The sequence below is a fragment of the Enhydra lutris genome, unplaced genomic scaffold (assembly GCF_002288905.1).
Source record: "Enhydra lutris kenyoni isolate GAN:26980312 unplaced genomic scaffold, ASM228890v2 scaffoldscaffold33, whole genome shotgun sequence".
Classification (NCBI taxonomy): Eukaryota; Metazoa; Chordata; class Mammalia; order Carnivora; family Mustelidae; genus Enhydra; species Enhydra lutris.
Genome location: NW_019154117.1, coordinates 10075187 through 10099929, shown reverse-complemented (window position 1 = coordinate 10099929; position 24743 = coordinate 10075187). Strand labels below are relative to the sequence as shown.

The window sequence follows — 24743 nt, the reverse complement described above, 5'->3', positions numbered from 1 at the left end:
AAAATCATAGAAAAAGGGGCCAGACTCATATTTGCCAGAGGTGGGCTTTGGGGGAAGCAGAACTGGATGCAGGTGGTCAGAAGGCTCACGCTCCCAGTGATCAGATAAACAGGAACTGGGGAGGTAATGTGCCACGTGATGACTGTAGCTCACACAGCCATATGGTACCCTGGAAAGTTGTTAAGACAGTATTTACTAAGGGTTCTTATCACAAGGAAAAGACCAATTCTTTTTCTTCTGCTGTATCCAATAGATACTAACGAACCTTCTTGCTGTCATCATTGCATGATATACGTAAGTGAAATAATGATGGTACCTACTTTAAACTACAGGCCGCTGTAGGTCAACTGCATCTCGGTAAAACTGGGTGGGGCGGGGAAGACACAACACGCCCGCCTTGCCACTACCTGTATGAGTGACACAACCTCTCTGGGCCCAGGTCACTCAACTCAGAGCAAGGTGAACTTCAAGATCACTAATATGGTGCAGTTCAAATCCACTTCCACTGACCTATTACATCCTAAAGTTACGGCAACACAGGAAACAGCATACATTCCATTTAAGCCCCATTTATTGGGCAGCTACCATGGGCAAGATACTATGATGGATACTGTGGGGATACAGCTCTGGCTTCCACCTATGTAACCAATACAGAAGGACTGAATTTTATAAACAAGCCACCAGGCACCAAGTGTTGGCTCTCGGGCACATTCAACTCTTAATACATTTGTAAAGTTAGAGAGAAGTTATTCCATATGGACTGACCTATGGATTCATTCATTCACTGATTCATTCTGAGAGAGAGCAGAGCAAGCGAGCATGCACTAGAGGGATAGCGGGAAAGAATCCTCAAGCAGACTCCCAGCTGAGCGCAGAACCTGATGCAGGACTTGATCCCACAACCCATGAGATCATGACCTGAGCTGAAACCAAGAGTCAGATGCTCAACCAACTGAGCCACCCAGGTGCCCCAAGACTGCCTTATTCTTCAGTAACGGTCTTAAAGAGTAGACAAGGAGACGGGCGATCTGGGTTTTAGCTCTGGCACTGTCAGAAATTTTATGTTCATTTTTTAATAATTTCATTTATTTAGTTATTTAGAGAGAGGGAGAGAGAGTGTGTGCATGAGAGTGGGGAGGAGGCAGAGGGAAAGAGAGAGAGAATCTCAAGCAGACTCTGCACTGGGCATAGAGACCCACTCGGGGCTCAATCCCATACCCCAAGATCAGGACCTGAGTGGAAATCAGGAGTCGGATGCTCAACTGATTGAGCCCCCCCGGGCGCCCCTGGAAATTCATTTTTAGAGAAATGAAGAAGGTGAAATTCACATAAAATCAAACCAACCGTTTTCAAGTGATTGATTCCGTGGTGCTCGGCACCGTGACGGTGTGGTGAGATCGCCACCTCTGTGGGCTCCAGGGCTTTCTCCTGGCGGGGCAGCAGGGCCTCCCAGCGATGTTCTGTTCCTGGTCCCCATCATTTCCCAATCAAGCCTTTGACTCCTGAGGACCGTCTGCAGTCATTCAGCATCACTGGGCAACTTGTTCTACTCCATCATCCAATAAAAGCCCAGCTCAGCGTCTACCAGGCCGGTGAAGAGCCATACTATTACCCACAAAAGTCAATCAATGGGACCATCCATGATAGCTAATTCATCACTTTTTTTTAAATAGCTGGACTTTTATTACCCGAATTATACACTGCCTCTATTTCAATCTGCGTTTATGAAAGTTTGCACAGAGTACTCCCAGCTCGCAAGAGGCCAGCTCACAGGCTCTCTATGTAGACTCGCCTTCTGCAGGCAGAGCTCATCAGAACAATGTTTGCATGTATCTGAAACAGATGATTACAATTACCATAAATATGTACATATAACCTCAGAATTTTTCTACATACTAATTGGAAAATGTAACCACCAGCATTTTCTGAGGATTTACTATGCTCTAGACACCAGTCTAAATGCTTTTGATGTGTAATTTCATTTAATCCTCATGAAGGTCATGAGGAGGGTGGGGCTTGGAGACGTTCAGCAACTTGCCCCAAATCATCCACAATATAAGCAGAGAGCCAGAGTTAAAAAGATTGCCTGTTTGACGTAGGGAGCAGTGCCCTGAGGTGGTACGCATACTCCTTCCCCAGGACTGCATTGCTCATAATCATCCCTGAACCAGTCCTATGAAGAATTCCCACGGCAGCTGGGATAAACCAAAGCCACAGGGCTTAACCTTCAAAAAGACACTCCCAGACAGTTGGTGGAGAAGGAGCAGAGGTTCAGGACCTGTGAAAGAATCAGCTATTCCAACTGTCCACCACCAGAGCCGCATTAGCAAACAGCGGTTTCAATCCACAAAGACATTTTCATTCGCCCCCATGAAAATATTAAAAAATGTTCCCACCCCATTCCAGACCGCATCCTGTCCCTGGCGCCCATCGAGCACTCCCAAGCCCTCCCATCCTAGACTGCGTGTTTCCACCTGCCTCTGTACTATTCCATTCACTTATTCATCACACATATTATTATGATTCTGTGCTAGAATGCAAGCTCATTGAGAACAGGAAATCTTTGCTGTTATTCACGGCTGTGCCCCCAGTGCTTACAGACACAATGGCCCAAACCACAGTCGGAGCACATTCCTCTTCCTTACAAAAGTAGATGATGGTATCTATTCAAAACACTTTCTAACATTTCACCAAAGACTGCTAAACGCTGCTAAATATTTCGCACTTTGAATAGAGACACTGACACATCTGTAAGTGGAGGCTACAGCCCCGTCACCGAGGAGAAAGCTGCAATTACAGGATAATAGGACCATCCCTGGCAGATGGAAGGGGGTTTTCTTGTTGTTACAGCTCAGCGAGGGGATCATCTGAAGAGTTCAGTGAGTGAGCACGGCTGACCAGGCAGTGCAAGCATGCATGCCAAGCCAGGATTCCCCAATTCTTAGGCGCAGCGTTGGGGAGCCGGGGGACAGAAGGGGCGGGTCACGAAAGAAGGATGTTTCATTTCAAACACCGAGCTTTATCATACAAGCTACTGTTTGGGAAAGGTTTTAAAGACCCAATACTTCTATCATGGAAACGACACAAAATAGCGTTAATAAACTAGTGTGGCAGAGCATGGGTTAATAAGGGCTTTCCTTTATTCAACACTCTCCTAGGTACGTGGCACTCTTTCCAGATCTTTGTGTACATCATGAGAATACCTTCGTAACCACCCTGTGATGTACGTACCATTGTTATTGTCGAGATAATGAAACTGAGGCTCAGAGAGGTTGTCTAACCCACTTGGGAACACACAGCTGTGGAGTGATACTGCGGGGATCGAACCTAGGTTAGTGGTTCTCTGCCCCGGGCGGCATCTGGCAATGTCCGGAGACTTTTCTTGTTATCACAACTGGAGAGAAGGTGCTACTGGCACCTAGTTGGGTAGAGATGCTTCAAAACATCCTACAAGGCAAAGGACAGCCCCACAACAAAGTATCTGGCCCCGGATGTCAACAGTGACAAGGTTGGGAAACGCGGCTCTGGAGCTACCACTTCTAACCCGTGGATGCGAAGTTTGAGAAACGCCGTCTCTAACAGGAGGACAGAAGGGAGGAGCGCTCAGGGCACAGCTGAAGCACACCTGTTCCCTGAGACACTGCCACACAGGATGACAAACGTGGTGGCGTCAAACGACACAATGTATTCCTTCACCCCTCTGGGCTCCAGAAGCCCAAAACCAGGATTACCAGGGCTGAAACCGAAGCGCCAGCGGTGCCATGCTCCCTCTGCAGGTTCTATGGGAGAAGTCAGCCCTTGCTTTTTCCAGCTTCTGGATGTTTCCAGCACTGGCACTCCTTGGCTGGTGGCCACATCATTTCAATTTCTACCTCCACCTTCTCACAACCTTTTCCTCTCTGTGTCTATGTACCAACTGTGCACACTTGTCTCCAGGTGTCGCCCCCCCCCCCAGCCTCTGGTATGAGGAGCTCTGAGATTCCAGGTAGGCCCGTACAGACTATCCAGCATGATCGGCTGATCTCCAAGTCCTTAAATTATTCACACCAGCAAAGACTCTTTTTTCCCCCCCTAATACATAACACAGGTTCCAGGGATTAGGAAATGGCTTCTTCTGGAGAGCGATTTTTCAGCCTGCCATGAGTAGATAACATCACTTCCAAGAGGGCACTTAAAGTCACATGCCCAAGGACCAATGTCTAACACTCGGTGGAGGTGAGACTTGAACCCAGCTGTGTCCACCTCTGAAGCTCATTCTCTTTATAACACACCACCTACAAAGGCTGAAGAACAGACCTTAAACCAGCAGGTCCCCACCGAGGGAGGGGGGTCAAGAAATACCCACATGGGCTTTAAGCTCTGCCAGTAAAAACCATGAAAGCCCACATGTCCACGATGAGAGATTCCTGGCAATACTTGCATCCATTTATTCTCTTGACATCCTCTAATGAACACTTCTTGTCTCCAAGGAGGGGTCTTCTTTCCAAAATATTAGTTGTAATCCTTGTATCAAACAGCCTATGGCTTTCTTCTGGAGTCCTAAGTAATATGCAACAGACTACAGCTTTCACTGAACAAGGACCTTTAGGATTTGTACATTATAACGGACTGAAGCCTTAAGCTTCCTGAGAGAGGAAGGTATGGCCAGTGAAGAGGGTGGGTCTGCAGGTGGGTCAAGTGCCAAAGCTTTCATAACCCCAGGAATTTCTGACATGAAAAATACTGGGTCTCGGGGCGCCGGGGTGGCTCAGTGGGTTAAAGCCTCTGCCTTCGGCTCAGGTCATGATCCCAAAGTCCTGGGATCGAGCCCCGCATCGGGCTCTCTGCTCAGCGGGGAACCTGCTTCCCCCTCTCTCTCTGCCTGCCTCTCTGCCTGCTTGTGATCTCTGTCAAATAAATAAATAAAATCTTTAAAAAAAAATACTGGGTCTGCAGCCATAAAAAGGAAGGAAATACTGACACCTGCTACCACATGGGCGAGCCTTGAAAACATATGCTAAGCAAAAGAAGCCAAACACCAAAGGATACATTGTGTGATTCCATTTCTATGAAATACCCAGGACAGTCCAACCCATAGAAACAAAAAGCAGATTAGCTGCTCAGGGCTACGGGGAACAGGTTCTAGGGAGTGACTGCTTAGGGACAGGTGGTTTTATTTTGGAGTGATGGAAATGTTTCAGAATTAGATGGTGGAGGCTGCCACTTTTTTTTCCACTTTGCAATGGTGAAACTGAAGTTGTGTGAATTTCACCTCAATGAAAGTAAGAATAAGTAGAGGCCTCTATGCTAAAGCAAGCAACCTTGGAGCAGACAACCCACTTCTTTACAATGTAATAGGCAACCATATTCTGGTTCAGACCCTAGAGCTCAGATCCTGGCCGACAAATCGGGATTTATTTTACACGAACCTGGACAGAATCCATCTTCTGCTACTCTCTTTGTTGGGCTTTGACAAGGAGGCTTAAAGAACTGGAGTCAGAAAAGTTCAAAATTCACTTTTTAACTTTCGCCAAGAAACTACAAAATACTTAGTGTTAAAAAAAAAAAAAAGTTACATCATGCTGACCTTACAGTTGGGCGATACCCCGAATCTACACTTTACCTCCTGCACTCCTAAAATAAGGTGCCTGCTTGCCTTTTCCCATAAAAGAGCCCAATGAGATAATAAAATGAAAATGCTCAATTGACTCTTGAGTACGTGTCAAATATAAGACATTACCAGTCGTGTAAATAGCGATCACCATTCAAAAGCCAGCATGAGGAGAAACGCTGCCATGTTGCAGAGAACGCTGTGAAGACATCGCAGTCATCGCTAACCAGTGAAACTGGTGGTCTATTACTGCATGATCAACACACAGTAATTACGGAACCGACTGTCAACAGCTGTGGTTTCGATTGGATAATAACCAGATAGGACACACCAGAAGAATGTGTACCCAGGAGATAAGACTCTCTCCTCCTGAAGCAAGTCTATGCACAGGTCAGCGCCCCAGAGAGTCTGGGCTGCCCCGATGGGCCTCGAAGGGAGGAAAACATGTCGAAGAATGTGAGGTTCTTGGACTTGGGGTGGGGTGAGAAAGGTCTATGGAGTGACAGGGGGAAAGAAGGAAAGAGAAGGCAATCGCCCAACCTAGTTCAAGCCTGCCACCTTCATTCAAAATCCGGCTTCTGCTTCTCCCCGGGGAGGAAGACTTTCCCATCAGCCGTGAACTTCCAGTCATGCAGGTTAAGGACAGGGATACACTGTTTTTCTAGTTGCTGCAACTGCAAGAAAAATGCTCTTGCTTTGTGCCATGAGAGATGGGTTCTGGGCTCTTCATCCCACACCAAGGCTAAGCTGCTGTGGGCCTGCTCTGAGGGCAGAGAACAGCTGGGACAAGAGGGACAACAGAGGAGACAGAAGAGGACCAGCCCAGGATGGAGCTCGGAGTGCTGAGCTCTGGGCCATGCTGGCCATTAACCCCTTCAGGGAGCCCACACCTAACTTCTCCTCCTTGGTGTACTTATCTGTAAAATGGGGTGATGGCCCCACTCTGTTAGCCTTAAATCAAGTGGACTGTAGTGAGAGTTGGTAGGGGGTGGCGGAGGGTAATAATGACCAGAAAAGTATACCCCAGAAGTTAAGGCTCTTCTCCATACTGCCTAAACTCTACCTGAGCGTCCCATGTGACCACGCCCCCTGAAGTTGAGCATTCCCTTGAAAGCAGAGATCCATTTGGGAAATCAGAGCTTAAACAATGTTGACTTTTTCATTCATGCCTTCATTCATTTACTCAACAAATATTTAGTGGGCACCAATTAGGAACATGTTGCTGAACAAAACAGGCAGGACTTTTCCTTCATGGGGCTTACAACCTGATGGGAGAGAGAGATCCTTAATAGTCCATATAATTTATCTTTTGAAAAGATATCTTCCATACTATGTGCTAGGAAGGAAATGAGGAGAAGATGCAGAGGCAGGGACTTAAGGGGTGATCTACTTAGGTGGTGGTGGTGGTGGTGGGGACAAGAAAGTCTTTTCTGGGGCATCCTGAAGGCTCAGAGGGAGCCAGCATTGCAAAGAAGGAACAGGGAGCTGGCAGCGAGCTCCCGGCGAGGAGATTCGGTGTGACACAGGCCCTGCGGCAGCAAGGTCAGGAGAGGAAGAGGCTAGAGCAACGAGGGCAGGACGCCTGGAACCCTCTTTTATGGTGTGTGTCTTGTGAACCTTCCACAGTAGGGCGTAGGATAAGCACTGCTTCCCAAAAAAGTATCCCAGGATGGTAACACGGACATGTCCACTAAGCCCCTAAGACAAGACTAGCCATCTGATTCAAAGCGAAGTGCCAGGCCTGGATACCATTCCTCGCAGAACAAGTCACTGATTTTGACCTCACCCACAGTGAGGGTACAAACGTGTCAGGCTTCTGGAGGCTAAGAGGAGGAATGACTGAATCAGGTCCCCTGCAGTCTGGTCCTAGAGCAGAGGACTAGGAAAGAGGTGGGAGTCCCTGCCCGACCCTCCGCAGCCCAGGGAGGGGCGTCACGGGGGTCAGCTGGAGACCACGAGACCCCATAATGTGGGAGACACCACCAGCTAGCTGGTGACGGCCGGCTGAACGCTGACCGACAAGCCGAAGGACACAACACCGCCACTGGGATTACACCGCAATCCCTGAATGTGAGGGGACAAAGGATGCAGCGGTCTCTGCCATGGCCCAGACTTGGAGTCACGCCAAGAGCCTGCGGATGGGGCTCTGTCAGGCTCCGCCGGCCAAGGGCCAGGGGGACAGCAACGGAACCCAGCAGACACAACAAAGGGGCCAGCGGCCTTTCCAGAGACGGAGACCGCGGGAGCAACGAGCAGCCGAACAAAGGCAGCTGGAGGTAAGAGGTCCCCGAGGACAGGACGCGGCCCTCTCTGGGGAACCCCCAAGAGGGCTTCTAAGAGCCACGAGAATGAAGTCAGGAGCTTCGACGAGGACGTTGATACTGGACACTTACGTATGTGGCGCATTAAAACGGGACACTTTATAAAGTAAGAGCTGTCCGAATGGTCATGTGATGGGTTTTCCTCCAGAAACAGGGGAAACATCTTTCTGGCTGAATAACTTTTTTTTTTTTTTTTTTAAAGATTTTATTTATTTATTTGACAGACAGAGATCCCAAGTAGGCAGAGAGGCAGGCAGAGAGAGGCGGGGGAAGCAGGCTCCCCGCTGAGCAGAGAGCCCGATGTGGGGCTCGATCCCAGGACCCTGGGATCATGACCTGAGCTGAAGGCAGAGGCTTTAACCCACTGAGCCACCCAGGTGCCCCCTGGCTGAGTAACTTCTAACGGGAGAGGGAGCGCCGGAGCCAGGCTGTGTTTTGAAGGCGTCCTCGGACGTCTGTTTGTCCGAGGCAAATGACTCGTGCCACCTCCTCGCGGCAGCGCGGTTCGTGGGAAACAGACGGTGCAAAATGAGGTCCGCCGTGCCTGCCCTTGAACACCAGGCTCCCCTCGGGACGCCGCCATCCCTCACGGAGTCAAGGAGGACCTTCTGCCTCTACAGTAACCGGGGTGAGTGACCGCCTGCCCCCAGCAGACACTCGCATCCCCCGTACCCTGCTGCTCTTCCAGAAACACAAATGGTTCAGGGAGGGATCCCACCCCCACCCTCAGCTCCGATCCTCCTGAAACAGGCTCCAACCGAGTTCCCAATTTCAAGCCTCGTGAGTGTGGTCCCCAGGTGTCATCCCAAGAGGATTCCTTCCACGGGGATCCAGCTGAGAAGCCCAGAGCCCCAATTCCCACCCAGCAGCGAACCCCAGGATACCAAGCATGAGACGGGGCCCAAGTCCCTGCATTCGTTCTCGCCTTGCCGTATGGTCGCAGGAAAGTCAGACCAGGGCGCGGCATGACTGTATCTCCGTGGGCCCTTGACAATGAACACACACCTGCTGAGACGTTCCGTTACTAGAAGTAACGCTCGCCCAATCCGTACCAGGCAGAACAGATTCTTCTTCACACGTAAGCCCTACTTCTTACGGGAGCACATTTAAAACCGAGATCATTTTAAAAGATGTTTCTGGGGGTGCCTGGGTGGCTGGCTCAGTCAGTTAAGCGTCTGTCTTCAGTTCAGGTCATGATCTCCTGGGATCAAGCCCCGCATCAGGCTCTCTGCTCAGCCTGGAGCCTGCTTCTCCCTCTGCCTCTGCCCTTCCCTCTGCTCATGCTCATATTCTCTCTCTCTCTCCCCATCTTTAAAAAATTAAAAAAAAAAAAAAAGATGTTTCTCGGCCTGCTGTCCACTAAATTCTCAGACCGAAGGCAGGGACAGTGTCTCACTCATTTTGTGTCCCCTGAGGCCTGGCATGGAATGTATGTACAGAAGAGGGTTCAAAAATCCAATGGCTAAAAAGTAAATGAACAAATGAATGGATATCCTGGCTCACACTTTAAGCTAGATTCATGTGAATACTGCCGTTAAATATGTTAGAGAGAGAGAGAGGGAGAGAAACAGGGGCCTGCTACCCATCACTGTTGACTACTCCATTCTATTCCCCACAGATGATTTGTGGTATGTTTACTTGAATCTTGTAATTGGATACCTCAGTGTCATTTGATACAAAACCCTCTCCTCAGGCTCGTCTTTCCACAGAGTCTGAGAGCAGGTCCATGACCCGAGCACTCCCCACTGAGAAAGAGGGAAAAGCTCCATTGTGGTCCATGACTCCATGCATGAGAGTCAACGTTTCGGGTCTCTCAGAACAAGGAAGACAGATCTATTGAAAGGAATTAACATTCACCTCTCTTGTGGAAGGACCTTTGGGGGCAAAGCAGCAAGAAGGCAGGCTGGCTAGGACAGGGCTTGGAGGCATCAGGCACCAGGGAAGAAAGGTCACAAGACTTGGGGTTGGACAGGTCTGCAGTCACGTGCTGGCTCTGCTGGGCCTCGGCTTCCCCACCTGTAAAATGGAGGCAACAAGGCCCACCTCAAACAACTGGTGCGAGGAGGATGTGGAGGCTCTGAGGGGGGCAGTCTGAATCCACAGGACTTTCCTCACTATTATCGACACACACAGTGAATGACATACACCCACCTGCATTTTTAAGGACGATTTTACCTCTGGGTGTTCGCACCTCAAAGAAGTGGAGATCCACAACTCCGCTGTTCGGAACTTGGAATGCTCCTTCCCATAGAAACAATGCCATAAATCACAGAATTTTAGAACTGGAGGGAGCCTCTGAGAGCACCTGTTCAAGTTCCCACTCTACAGACTATTTCCTACTGCAGACGTCCTGGCGTGCGCAAGCCCACCAAAACCAATGTAACCCGTGATGTCGTGGAAATACTACACACAGACACACACACACACACACACACCCACAAACAGAAAGTGACTTTAAAATAGTCCCCATTCACCTTCACAAGTTCTTCTGAACTCGATTATCTTCCAACTTAGCAGCTCACTGAAGGAGAAGTGACACACGTTTCTAACTTCTGGAAACCTACCCTGCCCTCCCCACACCCAGCAACAGCCACAAAAAACTTCCAGCTACTCTGCGATAAGGACTTTATCTGCAGCATGAACAAAATGCAACAGCCCCCCCCCCCCCCGCCCCCGCGGAGGAGGCGGGGGAGATGGGGGTGAGTGGGGGAGGGGTGTCAAAGGCAGCAAGAGGCCGGGCCAAAGAGGGCACAGGAAAGCAAGGCTTGATGACCAACTTTCCCTCCATCCTCCCTTCCCCCTGCATCGGCCTTCTTTGACCTGTTCATGCACAAAGAGATCATCTGAGATCCCAATGGGTCCGGTGCACTGTCGCACAAACTCTGACCCCCCGCTGTGCCCCCCTGGCCCCCGCCCCCCTGCAGTGGGTGGCAAGAAGGCACGGAGTGCTCTGGGGTCTTCCTACTGCTTATTCTTTGGACTGGCAAAGGCTGGCTATCCGTACTCATGCGGGACGTCTGCAAGCCAAGTGTGTTTAACTTGGAGAGTGCCCGAACTATGGTGTCTGATAGGGAAAGTTCAAAAGAAACCGCAGAATGACCAAGGCTATCTAGTCTTACATGAAGGCTCACAGCACTGCTTCGACAACACAAGACGATGCTCATGGTACAATGTTATGCAAAACAAAAATCACCTGACACGATCATATGTATGGTAGGACCCCAGTGTATATGCACACAGTATGTTATACCCACATTCTCACATGCCTCTGGCTTTTTAGAAAAGTTATTTATTTATTTATTTATTTATTTATTTATTTATCTATTTGAAAGAGAGAGAGAGAGCACAAGCAGGGGAAGGAGCAGAGGGAGAGGGAGAAGCAGGCTCCTTGCTGAGCAGAGAAACCTGATGTGGGGACTTGATCCCAGGACCCCAGGATCATGACAGGAGCTGAAGGCAGACGCTCGGCCCACTGGGCCACCCAGGCGTCCCTCTTAGCTATACCTGTTTAGAATGAAGATTGGATGGAAATACTTCAAAATATGAATAGCTATTTTGCTTTGTGTGATGGAAATACAGGTTATCTATTTTTTCTTAATAATTTTCTGTACTTTCAAGTCTGGTGAAACGGGAAAGTAATTGTATAATGAGAGGTGAAATGGCATTTAGGAACACTGATTAGAGGGGCACCTGGGAGGCTCAGTCAGTTAAGTGACTGCCTTCAGCTCGGGTCCTGATCATGGGGTCCTGGGATCGAGCCCTGTGTCGGGTTGGGCTCCCTGCTCAGCGAGGAACCTCCTTCTCCCTCTGCCTCTCCCCCTGCTCATGCTTTCTTTCTCACTCTCTCACTCTCACATAAAATCTTTTTTTAAAAAAGTACTGATTAGATACAATAAAGCGAAAATGTCTTTAGAAATGACCTAATTCCATATTTTTCCCAATCCCTCCCAATTATGCAGGTCAAACACCTCCAGACCCTCGAATGACTTGCCCACCTGAAGTCTTAGAACTAGTAGACAACTGAGCCAATCATAGCCTGAACTCAGATCTTGTGACATTTATGGCCTGGGCCCCTCCCATGATATCACAGTGTCCTAGAGTCAGGGACGAATGAACTTTGTAAGGAAATACTCCATAAGGAAAGGGCAAGTCTTACTGTGCACACCTACACTTCTTGCTAAATAAATATTTGCCTGGCATTATATCATCGTTTTATGACATGCAAACAAGTCCGTTGCTAAAGGAGCGCTGATGACTTTGTCACAGCCACTGAATCAGAGTTTGGTTTACAAAGGTCTCCCACCCACATTGCAAAGAATCCCACTTCCCAAGAGACTGTCAAGGTGAAACTTTATCAGAAGACACTCCTAACCTTAAGCCAGGCATCTCTGACTACAGAGAACAAATGGGCTCTTCTGTCCTCTCCTGCTGCTACCTACACACACGAGCAGCCACTTAACTTCCGCTCTGTGGCATCGTGCTATGTTAGAACGACGTAACATTTACCCCGCCCCAGAGATGCACAGAGGGTAGACAGGCTGCACACCTTCTTTGGAAGCACCCCACCTATAAGGCTTTAAGTACTTCCTTTCAGTGAACATGAACCTTGTTAGGAACAAAGCAGCATCTCAGTCCCACGAGAGGATGGGTTCTGCTATCTTGCACTTCTTAAGGAAGAAAAATCCAGACATCTGATGCACACCGACGTGCACAGAACAGCCCTGGGCCACACAGGACTGGCTTCCTAGTTCACTCTGCTTATCTCAAGCTGGCTGGGCTGGGAGAGCTTTCTAGGCAAGGTGTGGGGAGGTGGCCTCCAAGGACACAGGGGCAGAGGAGGACAGGCCCAAGTGAAACACCTGTTACTAAGATAAGTGAAGAGACTCCCCCCATCCCAGGCAGGGAGCTCATTTCCTGCTCACGTGCTAACTAGGCACATAATCCACGAACCCGAGAGGCAGACTTAAGGCAGGCGAGCTGAGAGCCAGCGGGAGCCTGGACCATCGGACTGTCCCCCTGCTGCCTGGGCTGAGCAGTAATTAACTGAGAGTTAGAACCTGAACTTAGGCAAAGCCTGGAGCGCGCAGAGGCAGGGCCGAGCTGGGAGTGCCGGAAATGAGCTGTGAAAATGCAGAAGTGCTGACCCCGGCAAGAATTCAAGGTAGGGGAAGCCCAAGGAGAAATTTAGGGAAGAGCAGGCTGGACAGTACTGTGACCTGAGGGAGTGCCCTAGCCCTCCCTCCGGAATGATTTCGGGATTGAGGGAAGCCCTCGGGGGAGGCTGAAATGTACATGTTCCCATGTAAGCGTGGAATTCTGAAATATTTCAGAGGTTTCAGGAAAGAATTCATGTGCTGAAATGGCCTCTTTTCATGGCTCTGTCAGTTAAAACAAAAGCGCCCCGTAGGAAGCCAAGAACCCTATCGATGGAGCCCTCAATCACAGACCTCGACTCTGAGAATTTAATCTAAGGAAATAAGACAGAAGAGGCAAAAGGCAAGGCTGTATGAAGGTGCACAATCCGTTACGTTCCATAAAAGCAAGAACACAAATACAAGATCACATGTGATGGCCAATGATCGCGATAAATTTGACAAGGCAAGGGTAAGTTAAGGCACATGAAGTATGTTCCACGCCTTTTGAATTGATGACATGAAAATACAAATGGGGGGAAATCACATAGGAAATTTAAAAATTCTAAATTAAAAATGTTCACTACGGATACAACTGAATCGAAATGGTGGTGCCCAAGACGGAGCCGTAGGAAGAGACAGTGACCAAGAGCTGATGTTGACCAGATGGTCTGGGGTAGCCTGATGGGGGAGGCAGGTGCTGAGGGCAAGGTCCCCTTAGGCAAACCCATGGAGAACTTTCTGGGTGGTCAAAGAGAGGCTCCATCTCATCCTGAAATCCCAAGGGATGGGCTGGAACCCTCAACAAGAAGAGATGTTGGTCTTGGTCAGTTGAGCAAAAGGGGCCCAATGCCATGCCTAATTAACCTTGGATTAAGGGGAAAAGAAGGGGTCTCACAAGACCCCGAAGGAGGGAGAGCTGAAAGAACTTGCAGATTAAAAGAAAATAGAACCCTTTTCACAGAGGGCCTATCATGGTTTGTTGAATCCGGAGAAATCTGGAAAGTTCCATCTAGTCTAGAAATTTGGCCAGCCAACTGAGGAGCAAGAGGACAAACTTGTAAATGTCTGATGAGAACAGGAAGGCGGGAATGGGACAGAGTGATTAACCTCACCCCTACCCCGTTTCCTCCCCCAACTTCCAGATAAGAAACCTCACACCCAGAAAGGCTATACTGACTGCTTGCCCAGGATGAGAACTAAGCTAGCTAACGGCGGTGCCCGACCCAGATCCTCTCCTCTCATTCAGGCAGTTTGTACATGATCTCATGCTCTCCTCTCAACTCTATGTAGCCCCCCGCATTCTCCCACCATACAGGAATTAAACTCGAAACAACTGTTCTCACTAGATAAATATTATTGTTTTTATTTTTAACTGAAGGAAATTCAGGAACACCATAAAAGGAGGACAATCAACAGCAGTTTCATTTCTCAAAGCAACCTTTGTTTTTAAAAATTCCCATTATTTCTGTTAAATGTATGGTTTGGGCCCATTTTCATAGCTGGCAAATACTTATTTCATGGCGTGAATATTTATTCTATAGGCTTAGCTAGTCCATTCAGCTTCGTATCATCAGCCACATAAAACATAGGACTTCTTACAATTTTCACCCAAGTCCTAAGGATCCTTCTTACATGGGGGGGGGGAGGGTGCTAACGTCTGAGCGTCTGCCACTAGGAGCTTCTTCCCAAGCTGTCACTCAATCGTTAACTGTGCTATGGCATATGAACAGACTCGGCTGTGAATGTTCTGGATTCTTCTGCAATCCTCCAACTGCTATTCTGTGCATAAGGAGACATGTGAGCGGTTTCTGTCAAATGCTTCCAAGTCTACGGCTCTCTCGTCCTCTACCAACCTAGAACACTTATCTAAAAAGGCGACGTGATGAACGGTGACTACACGTTAGTAAATTTATGCTGATTTCTGGGGATCAATGCCATCTCTTCTGTGGGTTTTAAACCACTTACAAGATGGTCATTCAGAATTTTTGCAAGGGAACATTTCATATATTGAATGAATTCAGCTCTTTCAAAAGTTGCACAGAACAACATTTACATGTTTCTGGTCTTCTGTAATGTCTCCCACTCTCCAAGATTTATTCAAAGGTCACTGGCGGTGGCTCAGCGGTGCGGTCTGTTAACTCCTTCAACACCCTTAGATACGACCAAGTATGTCCTAGTGATGTGAACTCATTCCGGTTACCTACATATTATTTCATTGCCTTCTACATCCCTCTTCATTAATCCCTTTTTCACTTTGAAGATCATTATTCTCTTTGCTGGGGAACTGAAAGCCAAGCAGTTCTGTGTATGTCATGTATTAATGTCAGCCTTATGCTCTTATGCAAGTCTGTCTCTGTCTCTACTCTTCTAGCTCCGGATAACAGCTAAAAAGCAAAACAAACTAAAACCTATTTTCAAAATACAAAAAAACATACCACACGCTGTCCACATCCACCACGCACCTGCACGTACGCCAGAAAAGTTCAACCTAGCCAGTGAAGAAATTAATGCCATCTTGTCATGCCATCTTGTCATTGTCACGTCATCTTGTAGCAAAAGCCACGGAAACACACCTTTAAAAACCACGCTGGTGAGTCGGAAGGGAAATGGACATACCACAGGACTTCAGATAATGTGGCTGTGTATCTGGAGGGCGAATACCTAAGATGTATATGCCCTCTGGAAACCAAGAAACATACACTGGGATATTTATCTTAAGGGACGCGTTCTGAAACAAACCTGAAATAAAAGAAGGTTCAAGTATACACATGGGTCTTTTGGGACTATCCTAAGAGCCCCAAACTGGATACAGTTTAAAATATCCAACAAGGGGAATCTTTTTTTTTTTTTAAATTTTATTTTTCATAAACATATAATATCTTTTTATCCCCAGGGGTACAGGTCTGTGAATCGCCAGGTTTACACACTTCACAGCACTCACCATAGCACATACCCTCCCCAATGTCCATAATCCCCCCCCCCCAGCCCCCCTCCCCCCATTAACCCTCAGTTTGTTTTGTGAGATTAAGAGTCACTTATGGTTTGTCTCCCTCCCAATCCCATCTTGTTTCATTTACTCTTCTCCTACCCCCTTAACCCCCCATGTTGCATCTCCTCTCCCTCATATCAGGGAGATCATATAATCGTTGTCTTTCTCCGATTGACTTATTTCGCTAAGCATGATACCCTCTAGTTCCATCCACGTCGTCGCAAATGGCAAGATTTCATTTCTCTGGATGGCTGCATAGTATTCCAATTGAACTACAAAACACTGACTGTGGTAGGCCCAATAATGCCCCCTCCCAAAGGGGTCCAAGTCCTAATGCCCAGGAGCTGGGAACATGCTGCTTTATGTGGCAAAAGGAACTTTGTAGACATGATTACGTTAAGGGTTTTGAGAGATGGGGAGATTGTCCTGGATTATCCAAGTGGGCCCAATGGGGACAAAACAGAAACAGAGGTTAGAGACAGAGAGGAGACTTGAGGTTGACATGCTACTGGCTTTAAAGCCAGAGGAAGGGGTCCTACGTTAAAGTATGTAGAGGCCTCTAGAAGCTGGAAAGGGCAAGAAAAAATTCCTTCCTAGAGGTTTCAGAAGGGACGCAGCTGGGTTAACACCTCAATTTTAGGAATTCTGACTTCCAGAGCCATAAGATAATAAATTTCTGTCCTTTTAAGCCACTAAATTTATGGTAAATCTTCACAGGAGCAATAGGGAGTTGATACACTAAGTGGTAACCACCAAAACGACAAAATAGAGGATTGTGAAGCAACTCAAAATACTAACATGTGCAGACGGGAACAGTCTGTGCAACAGTTACTACCCTACACCATACACATACAAACAGATCAAGAGTCACAGAACAGATGAAAATATGCCAAGAGATTATAAGACCTCAGAACTGGTCCCCCTGCTTCTGCCCTCAAGTTCTTAGCACTCAGAATAGCCAGAGTGGTTCTTTTCAAAAATGCAATCAGATGACCTTACTCCTCTGCTCAAAACCCTCCAATAGGCTCCTGTTGTCTCAAGGAAAAAGCTCCAGTCTCAAGAAGGACCTAGAAAGCCCAGGTCCATTGGAGTGCACGGTTCTGGGGCAAGGCACTCCTGTGTACCCTCTGTGATTGGCCTCCTCCTACGTATGGGGGTCCCTCCCCCTCCCCCGCCCAGGCATGTGCCTGCTCCTACTCGCTCCATCTCTCCGTCCCTCCCACCTGCTGCTCTTCCTCGCTGACTCCACTCTGGCCTCACCAGCCAACTTGCTATTCCTGGAACTCCTTCATACTTTCTGCACTCACTGTTCCCTCTGCCTGAAGTACCATATCCAGGGGTAGGCTTCCTGGAACAAAGGGCTGGGTCATCTCCTGTATTTGCTCTCCAAATACATAGTTACATTATCTGACCGAGTGAATATGTCTATTTCCCTACAACCTCACCAGGATGGTGTTTTATCTCTCCACAATATGCTCATCACAAGGTAACATTTCAGTTTTGTGTTAACTTCTAGGTTGAACCTTTTGTGAGGATGTGTGTATTACTATAAATAACATATCACACATACTATACACCTAGATACCTTTTTGTTGTTGTTGTTCCTTTTTGGTTCCAAATTCCAAAAGATCCAAGATAAGAAATATACCAGATGAGCCAGGAGCGTTTGTAGCATTTGTAGCATCAGTGAAAATAAGCAAACAAAACTCCACAGGGACGGGGGGAATGTCAAGCAATAAAGGAGTGACTAGAAATAAAGGGGCCAAAGCTCCAACAGTCTGAGCAAGAAAATCAAGCAGTGTTGCATTATAACTCAAAGTATATCACAAAGGAGTCCACAGTGACATAAATGAGTGACTGAATGAACAAATGGGGAGAGAACAGACAATCTCCCACGCAGAAGAATCCTACATAATTCTGTGTGTGTTTTTTAAAGATTTTAAGTTATCTCTACACCCAATGTGGGGCTTGAAGTCTGATCCCAAGATCGAGTCATAAACTCCATCAACTAAGCCAGCCAGGCGCCCCAGAATTCCTCATAATTCTTACAGATACTCCTCCTTCAAGGAAGAGGACTGTAACTCCCTACTTTTTAAGTGCGGGCTGCACACAGTGACTTTCTTCCAAAGAGTACAGTCTGGGAAGGGGGAGGAATGAAACAGTAACTCTCTAGCGGAGAAATCTCACAAAACATCGCTTCACTCAGGTAATCAAGATCAACATTGGCAGTGATGTCATGCTCATAGCATATGTAATCTTGATACGGTGTGATGAGGGCGGCACGTTATCACCCTGAAACACATCACCCCAACCTAATCATGAGAAAACATCCAACGAATCCCCGCTGAGGGACATCCTGTAACACACTGGACGGTAATTCTCAAAACTGTCAAGGTCATCAAACACAAGGACAATCTGAGAAACCGTCACAATTATTAGGAACCTAGGGAGACATGACAACTAAATGCAACATGGTATCCTAGATGCGACAAAAAAAAGGGGGGGGCAGTAGGGAAAACCAGCAAATGTGAATGAAGTATGACTTCAGGCAGCAATGACATACAGATGTTGGTTCATGAACTGGGATGAACGTACCATGCTAATGTAAGATAATGATCAAGGAAAATGAGTGTTTCCCACTCTGTATTGTAGCTTGAGAATGCTCTCAATCTAAAAAAGTTCTAAAATGTTTGTTAAAAATAATTCCAACAGTTCACCCACATTGTGTTCGAAGGTTCCTCCCTCTTCCACGTCATGCAGTTAATTCTTCCCGAGTGGTCGGTGGTTAAGTCCAAAATGGCAGCTTCCTTGGTTGTGTTCTGCAAAGTGACCCCAAAAGGCCAAAAGGTATTGGGCTTTATTTTCAGGTCACTCAGCCACCCAGCAGAAGCTGAGACATCATCGACTGCTGCTTCTTCCAGAAAGTGTTCCACAAAGTACCCACGAGCCTTGGCCTCCATCTGTCTGGTTAACAGAAGGTTCCCACAACAATCAAACCAATGGGCTTTCTCCACTCGCCCTTTCAACCTCAACAAATGCTCTGTAGAATGGTTTCTCCAACAGATCATAGCTTGTAGATAGGGATGTTCTTCCTTACACATCAATCCTGCTTCTCCTCTTGCCTTCCAAAGACCAAAGAGACATTCCCATCCCTTTGTCTCGGGGCATTTGAACAGGAAGCCAAGGGAGCAATATGAGTCACCACATTAAAAATATAGAGAGAGAGAAGAAAAGGACTGAGAGAGAAGAAAAGGACTAAGATCTTCTCTATCCAATGTACTTGACACATTCTGGACCCACCTGCCTGCTACCCACCGACCAAGTTTTTTTTTTTTTTTTTTTTTAAAGATTTTATTTATTTATTTGACAAGAGAGAGATCACAAGCAGCCGGAAAGGCAGGCAGAGAGAGAGAGAGAGAGAGGGAAGCAGGCTCCCCGCTGAGCAAAGAGCCCGATGCGGGACTCGATCCCAGGACCCTGAGATCATGACCTGAGCCGAAGGCAGTGGCCCAACCCACTGAGCCACCCAGGCGCCCCCCACCGACCAAGTTCTTAACCAAGCCATTGAGATGTACGTTGGGCGTAGCTGTGAGCCTCTGATCTCGCAGTCCTTCCCTCCCATCTGAAACATTCTCCCAGTCTCTTGTTTATTCTAGCTGCAGTACTCCTGTGTGCCTCCCACACAAGAGTCATCTTTCTCTTCTCCAAACTCTCAGAAGCCCCATGTTATTTTGCATTCCCAGCCCTGCTGGTTGTGTTTCATCAGCTTATCTCTCCACTGTAAGTTCCTTAATGGGATGAACTCATCTACTTTTCTGCATAACCTTGGCACACCGATCACTCTACCTGTCCATTAAACATGAGCAAATATTTGAGTGCCTCCCATAGATGCCTCTCACAGATCTCTTCTTGCAACAACTCAATGAGGTAGGCACATAATTACCCCCATTTTATAGCTGAAAACACCGAGGAGTGAAGCAATTGAGCGGCTTTCCTGGGGTCACTTGGAAGTTAAAGAGACAGTATGTGAAGCGAAATCCTTACTCTTAATTACCACAGCAAGTCCCACTGCCTCCCTACCAGTTCAAAGACCCCTCGCAAAGTGTAGGGATTTTAACAAGCGGCGATCTCAGAAGGAAAGTTAAAAACTCCTCATCTAAGGGCCCCAAACTGATTGAGAAAATTTTTATTCAAGTGTTCTCCCCAAGACCTCAGAGTCACACCGAGGTTGTGTACAGCATGGACAACAGGACTCAAGGAAGACAAAAATTTCTTGAGGAGGCACTGCGGTTAGCCATCATTCTCCACACGTTGACCAGTTAGAGGGACGGATGGACACAGGCTGAACTAATGGAGAAAAATAGGATAAGGACGTCTGTAAGCTTAGACTGCAACTCCAGGCAAGCTCATCCACTTTGAGGAAACCTGGCAGAGAAAAGGCATGGCCCGGCACGGGACACCATACCGTGTGAGCACGTCCCCCATAGAGCAAGGTTCTCTTCCGCCATCTGCTTCTCATTTCCCACTGGCAATTTTGTAGTTGGATGATCAGCTTCTTAGATGATTTCTAAAAATAAGCTAGCATTAATTGAATTACACAGGTACATGAGTATTTACGGTCACCTTGTGGCCTACACCTAAATGAAACACCTTCCTTTCTAGGACAAGGAAGAAGGGGCTGACCTCCTCAGCAGGTGCAAAGCATCAGAGCTGGGGCAAGGCTCCCCTTTCTCTAGCATCATTACCAGCAGCACCCCCGGATGATGGGCGCCAAGAGCATCTGCACCCCAAGGCAGCAATCGCTGTTAACGCCCGCTCTACACAACCAAGACTCACCACCAGGCTTGGCCAAAGGGGCCAGAGAACCTCTCTACTTGGCTGTGCTCTTGACGTCTCTCTCCATGTCAGCTGCGACTTCAGAGCTTTGCCCAGGAGCAACACTGACCTTCCTAGATCTGCTAGATGTGTTCATTCTTTTTTTTTTTTTTTTTTAAAGATTTTATTTATTTATTTATTTGTCAGAGAGAGAGAGAGAAAGAGAGAGAGAGAGAGAGCGTGCGAGCACACAGGCAAGCAGAGGGGCAGCAGAGGCAGAGGGAGAAGCAGGCTCCCTGCTGAGCAAGGAGCCCAATGCGGGACTCGATCCCAGGATGCTGGGATCATGACCTGAGCCGAAGGCAGCTGCTTAACCAACTGAGCCACCCAGGCGTCCCTGTTCATTCTTTTCTTTAGGCCCCCACTATCCCCTGTTTACCAGACCCAACTGTCTGGTTGAGCTGTCAGCCTCGAGACCAACACCTCCTCTGCTGATGTCCTTTTCTCAAACAGGAGGTGGACCTAGTTCCGAGTTTCTGAAGAAATATGAATGAGAAAGGAGACACACATTATCACGATCCTCAGGTGGACTGAAGGGAGTACACCAGCAAAGCCTCCGTGAGAAATGGCAAGGGACTCAATCAATCTCCAGTGAATCCCGAATATGCCCAAAGCCCAAGGTCTGGTTTCAGATGCTCTTGAACCCCACCACGCAACAAATGGACAGAAGCGATCCCCGTAACTCAGCCAGCCAGCATGATTCTGGAGTAAAGAGAATTGCTGTGGACAAAGCTGTATTGATTAGAAAATGAACAAGAGACCCTTCCTCCCTCAAGGAACTTACAATTCCAGCCGGAACTTAGAAACCAGACATGCCTTCAAAGAACCGAAAATACACACCAAAGAGTGCTAAGTCCATAAAAGAAGTATGAAGAAAATGTTATCTCCTCCACTCACTATTTATTATGGGGTCATGGGAAAGATTTCAAGAGTTTCTAGAAGCAACTCCCCCTTGGACAGGTTCAGAGAGGCCCCACTAAGAGAGCAGTGGGGGAGCACAGGAGACCTGGAACCCGAGGGCGAGATGGAAGTTGCTGGAAGCCAGCTCGCTCCTTTCCTGGCCTCCTTGCACCCACATTGTAGAAAAGGTTGCAATCTGTTTATTATGAAACACTTCCTGAAATACCGCAGAGAAGAGGCCATTTGCAAAAGCAAAGAGCATAATTCTAACACGTTAACGCTTTCTGAAGTGTGGCTCTGTCACTAAGCGATATCGCAGGACGGTGAGCCAGCAGCACCAACCCATCTTCTGATCTGGAGCGATCTGGAAAGAACAACCGGCAGATGGGCAACATTCAAGGCTTACTCTGGAGCCCGGAGGCCTGCTTGACCCCAACCCCTCCCCCACCCCACACTCAACATTGTTGCCACCATTCTTTCAGCTGCATTATCTTCCCCTAACTCACAGTGCCCATCTCCCCTAATCTATTGTAAATTCCTTGAGGACAAAGCCCACTCATTCCCTCCCCACCCTGCCCCCCCTCAGTGTTACCTCCTTTGCCCTCAGCTTAAGATCTGTTATAAAAAGCACATTAAGAGTGAAACGAAGTAGTATTTACCTAGCTCCTACAGACCATACTCCCTTATTTCAGCTTATTTTCCCAATAACCCACTGAGGTGGGTAACTTTAGCCTCATTTTACAGGCTGTTCTTTGCTGAGAAGACAAAGGAGTTGGCTCATCTTTGACCCTTGTGCACTGGACATAATCCAATGTCAGGTCCAAACCTCTCCTCACTTTCCCCCGCAAAACGGACCCATTCCATCCAGACAGGAGAAGGATCAGAAATCCTACAGGTAGAACAGATGGATACTCATAAAACCAATGCTAAACTGAAACACTGCAACTTTTAGACGTCAAGAGTTAGTGGAGAACAGCCTCGAAGGTTCTAAAGCAGCACTCATACCTGACACATGACCCTTGAAACTAAATTACTGCACATATTTTGAAGGGTCCATAGACTTGGGCTAAAGGTAACTTTCCTTAACCGTGATGGCCATGGAAGTAGTATCTGTTCTATCTGTTCACCTGTTAATGATTAAAGAAGAAGTAAGGAGGAGTAGCTTCTAACTAAGACTGTAAAGGAAGTGGCCGAGTCTTGCCCCCTTCTCAGGGATAATTCTCATGAACAAAGGAGATCTATTGAAGCAACATTGCAAATTCCAGACAATCAGGAAATTCACGATCCCTTTACCTATTTACCTTCTACTGATCTGTATGTGTACTTTGTGTGTGTGTGTATGGTATATAGTAGGACCCATTTTAAGCACCCACTAAAATCCTTGGAATTTATTGTCAGTTCCAATACACCTGATATGACAAGCTCAAGTTCTATTTCTCAACACAGTCCAGGTCAAACTCCATTCCAATGACTCCTGTGGGCTTCCTGAAATTCTCTGCTTTCCTCGAGTTTAGTTGTCTATCATTGTACTTAAAAGCACAATAATTGGTTAAGAATAGAGAAAGTTGTTCTTGATGTACAGAATTTAAAAATGTAACTAGATATGGACTATTATAACAGATCTAAAACCTGCTTTTAAGAGACTGTTTTTAAAAGATTTTATTTATTTGACAGAAAGAGAGATCACAAGTAGGCAGAGAGACAGGCAGAGAGAGAGAGGGGGAAGCAGACTCCCCACTGAGCAGAGAGCCCGATGCGGGGCTCGATCCCAGGACCCTGAGATCATGACCTGAGCCGAAGGCAGAAGCTTAACCCACTGAGCCACCCAGGCGCCCCTTAAGAGATTTTTTAATCCAAAAGTAAATCTCATCTCCTGATATGGCTCACTTTTTATGAACTGATACTAGTCCCAATTAGTCTTGTGGAATATTTCTTCAATTGTCCTATCCTCACCTTTACGGAAAGCAGAGGAGGGACCATCACTGGTATCCCAGTTCCTGGCTATGGGTATCAGGTGCTTCAAATCTTGTTGACCCTGCATATTATTTTCTCCATCTTATAACATCCTGTGAATTATATTCTCACAGTCTGCATATCGTATTCATCTGCCACCAAAAACACACAATAAAACAGTAAACAAAATCACCAAAGCAGATTGTATGAAACTGCTCTCTGCTTTTTCATGCTTATCGGTATACTTGACTGTAAATCATCTTTTAGAGTATTTTATCCTTTTTTTGTACCTATTTTCCATAGGCTTTTCCATAGTATTTTATCAGTAAATAATAGTGTATTATGAGCTATTACAGTTTGTCTAATCATTTCCCCCAGTGTTAGATAACAATGTATTCTTTCATTATTAAAAGTAACATTCTTTTTTTTTTTAAAGATTTTATTTATTTATTTGACAGACAGAGATCACAAGTAGGCAGAGAGGCAGGCAGAGAGAGAGAGAAGAGGAAGCAGGCTCCCCTACGGAGCAGACAGCCCCATGTGGGGCTCGATCCCAGGACTCTGGGATCATGACCTGAGCGGAAGGCAGAGGCTTTAACCCACTGAGCCACCCAGGCGCCTCAAAAGTAACATTGTCCTAATGAGATTTGTTTTTCCTACTTTTTTCCCCTGCCAAGAGAAATTACTGAATCAAAGGTTATGTTTGTTACAATGGTTTTTGTTAAATAATTTTGTTGCCCCTTCAGGAAATATGTACTAATCTGAATGCTACCAAACGTGCAATTATTATCCCATTCTACATGTTCACACCAACACTGTAACTTACCATGTTAATTATTTTTTTAAATCTCAGTTTACCTTAGGTTGGATTTCTTCCATCATTACCATGTTTGGTTCTTTTCACACATACTGGTCTTTCTCATGTGTAAAAATGATACTATTTAACTTTTAGCCATTTATCCAAATAAAGACTAGTTGTA

General features: G+C 47.0%; 1 protein-coding gene across 2 annotated transcripts in view; it reads right to left on the bottom strand.

Moving 5' to 3' along the window:
• LOC111153502 (phosphatidylinositol-4-phosphate 5-kinase type 1 beta) overlaps positions 1–24743 on the bottom strand; it is a 277329-nt gene that overhangs the window by 227748 nt on the left and 24838 nt on the right. The window contains exon 1 of one of the 2 annotated variants that reach the window (XM_022512563.1): positions 20501–20997. The exons of the other annotated variant lie outside the window; for it this stretch is intronic. The gene's annotated coding sequence lies outside the window, so the exon portion shown is untranslated. Of the gene's footprint in view, positions 1–20500; positions 20998–24743 lie in introns of those variants that run through there. 2 annotated transcript variants of the gene reach the window in all.